This window comes from Hemiscyllium ocellatum, unplaced genomic scaffold (genome assembly GCF_020745735.1).
Source record: "Hemiscyllium ocellatum isolate sHemOce1 unplaced genomic scaffold, sHemOce1.pat.X.cur. scaffold_268_pat_ctg1, whole genome shotgun sequence".
In the NCBI taxonomy this organism is placed as follows: domain Eukaryota; kingdom Metazoa; phylum Chordata; class Chondrichthyes; order Orectolobiformes; family Hemiscylliidae; genus Hemiscyllium; species Hemiscyllium ocellatum.
Window position 1 is genome coordinate 900,564 of NW_026868164.1, and position 3,078 is coordinate 903,641.

A 3,078-nucleotide genomic window follows, 5' to 3' on the forward strand; every position below is an offset into this window, starting at 1 on the left:
AACTTACCTTCCAGGTGTAGCGGCACTTTACCTGCACTACCCACAACCCAGTCTACTGCATTTGCTGCTCATAATACGGGCTCATTTACATTGGGGAAACCGAGGCATTAACTGGGTGACTGCTGCACAGAACATCTACGTTCTGCCCGCAAAAAAAGACGCTGAGCTTCCGGTTGCCTGCCAATTCCATACCCCACCCTGTTGCGTGGCCAACATCTCTGTCTCAGGTTTGCTGTATTGTCCCAGCGAAGCCCAGCACCAGCAGAACGAAGCGCACCGGATATTACACTTTTGGACCATACATCCCTCCGGTCCCAATATCGAATTCAATAATTCTAGGGCTTGAAATCCATAGCATCCTCGTCCCTACCACACACACCAAGCCTTGTTATCACATAGTCTTTCATTACACACTACCTATGACTGCCACGAACAGTCTCCATTCACCCTCCCACGCAGATCGTTATCAACTCCCTTTTCTGTCCAACAGTTCTTCCCTCGCTTTGGGCTCTGTCCTGATCTATCATTTACTGCATCCGCCTTCCTCCCACAATATCTCCTGCATATAAACCAACGTTTTCCCAATCACCATCAGTTCTATGGAAGGGTCATCGGCAACTACTGTTTGTTTTTTGTTTCTGATATACAGCATCCGCAGTTCTTTCAGCTTTTTATTGAGGTAGAGTTGGAAATTGTTTCGAGAAACAGAAGGAGAGGTGGAGAGACAGAACAGACTGAACTGTTGATCTCAGTTGTTACGCAGACGTAAAATCATTGTAGTGCGATCACTTCCCTTAAGCATGAATAGCGGGCCCAATCTCCTCGTGAGCTTGTGGCGCAACGGTAGCGCGTCTGACTCCAGATCAGAAGGTTGCGTGTTCAAATCACGTCAGGCTCATTGAGGTCAATTTTGGATACTTGTGGGGAAGACGACTGAGCAGAGGTAACCAATGGGTTTCAGGCCGATGGCACGGAGCCTGCTCCTGTTGCTCAGAAGTGAAGTTTGGAAAAGAGCAGAGCAATCGTTATGGGGCACCGATAGGCGGTTTTGTGGGGGCGAGAGAGACTCACGATTGGTATGTTGCCTCCCAGGTGCAAGGGTAAGTGACGTCTCTGATCGTGTTTTCCGGGTTCAGAAGGGGGAGAGGGAGCAGACCGAAGTCGTGGTCCACGTTGGCATCAGCGACATAGGTAGGAAGAAGGATGAAGATGTCAGGCAGGCTTTCAGGGAGCGAGGCTGGAAGCTCAGAGTTAGAACAAACAGAGTTGTTGTCTCTGGTTTGTTACCCGTGCCACGTGATAGCGAGTCGAGGAATAGTCAGAGAGAACAGTTAAATGCGTGGCTACAGGGATGGTGCAGGAGGGAGGTATTCCGGTATCTGGATAACTGGGGTTCTTTCTGGGGAAGGTGGGACCTGTGTTGTGGTTCTGTTCGCCGAGCTGGAAATTTGTGTTGCAAACGTTTCGTCCCCTGTCTAGGTGACATCCTCAGTGCTTGGGAGCCTCCTGTGAAGCGCTTCTGTGATGTTTCCTCCAGCATTTATAATGGCTTCTCTCTGCAGCTTCCAGTTGTCAGTTCCAGCTGTCCGCAGCAGTGGCCAGTATATTGGGTCCAGCTCCATGTGTTTGTTGATAGAATCTGTGAATGAGTGCCATGCCTCTAGGAATTCCCTGGCTGTTCTCTGTTTGGCTTGCCCTATAATAGTAGTGTTGTCCCAGTTGAATTCATGTTGCTTGTCATCGGCATGTGTGGCTACTAAGGATAGCTGGTCGTGTCGTTTCATGTCTAGTTGGTGTTCATGGATGCAGATCGTTAGCTGTCTTCCTGTTTGTCCTATGTAGTGTTTTGTGCAGTCCTTGCATGTGATTTTGTAAACTACATTGGTTTTGCTGATGCTGAGTATCGGGTCCTTCCTTCTGATGAGTTGTTGTCTGAGAGTGGCTGTTGGTTTGTGTGCTGTTATGAGTCCTAGTGGTCGCAGTAGTCTGGCTGTCAGTTCTGAAATGCTCCTTATGTATGGTAGTATGGCTAGTCCTTCGGGTTGCGGCATGTCCTCGTTCCGTTGTCTTTCTCTTAGGCATCTGTTGATGAAATTGCGTGGGTATCCGTTTTTGGCGAATACAGTGTTCTTCTCGCTCTTTTTGCAGTTCTGGTGTGCTGCAGTGTGTTGTGGCCCTTTTGATTAGTGTCTTGATGCAACTTCGTTTGTGTGTGTTGGGGTGGTTGCTTTCATAGTTCAGGACTTGGTCTGTGTGTGTGGCTTTCCTGTATACCTTTATGGTGAATTCTCCGTTCGGTGTTCTCTGTACCATCACGTCTAGGAATGGGAGTTGGTTATTCTTTTCTTCCTCTCTCGTGAATCAGATTCCTGTGAGTGTGGCGTTGATGATCCGGTGTGTGTTCTCTATTTCTGTGTTCTTAATGATTACAAAGGTGTCATCCACATATCTGACCCAGAGTTTGGATTGAATTTGTGGTAAGACTGTTTGTTCTAACCTTTGCATTACTGCTTCTGCTATGAGTGCAGAGATCGGTGGGCCCATGGGGTGTTCCGTTGATTTGTTCGTATATCTGGTTGTTGAATGTGAAGTGTGTTGTGAGGCACAGGTCCAGTAGTTTAAGTATGCCGTCTTTGTTGATAGGTTCAATGGCCTGTTGTCTGTTCTGTATGTCCAGCAGGTTGGCTATTGTTTCTCTGGCTAGAGTTTTGTCAGTAGAGGTGAACAGTGCTGTTACATCGAATGAGACCATGGTATCTTCTTTGTCTATGTGTAAATTTCTGATGATGTCCAAGAATTCCTGGATTGATTGTATAGAGTGTCTGGATCCGCTGATCAGGTGTTTCAGTTTCTGCTGCAGCTCTTCAGCCAGTTTGGTAGGTGTTGGTATCTGCAAGTAGTTGTTGCGCTTTTTGGATGTACTCTGCTTTGTCCAGGATGACCGTAATTCTGCCTTTGTCTGTTGGTCGTATGATTATGTTCTTATCGTTTCTTAGTGATTTTAGTGCTTCTCCCTCCTTGGTGTTGAGGTTATGTGTTTGTCTTTTCCTTGTTATCAGAGGTGCGATACTTTGTCTC

At 47.2% G+C, this 3,078-nt stretch overlaps 1 non-coding gene across 1 annotated transcript; it reads left to right on the forward strand.

The window, feature by feature from the left end:
• Positions 1-826: 826 nt before the first annotated feature.
• trnaw-cca (transfer RNA tryptophan (anticodon CCA)) lies at positions 827-898 on the forward strand. The gene has a single exon. It is a non-coding gene; the product is annotated as a tRNA-Trp (tRNA).
• Positions 899-3,078: the final 2,180 nt, after the last annotated feature.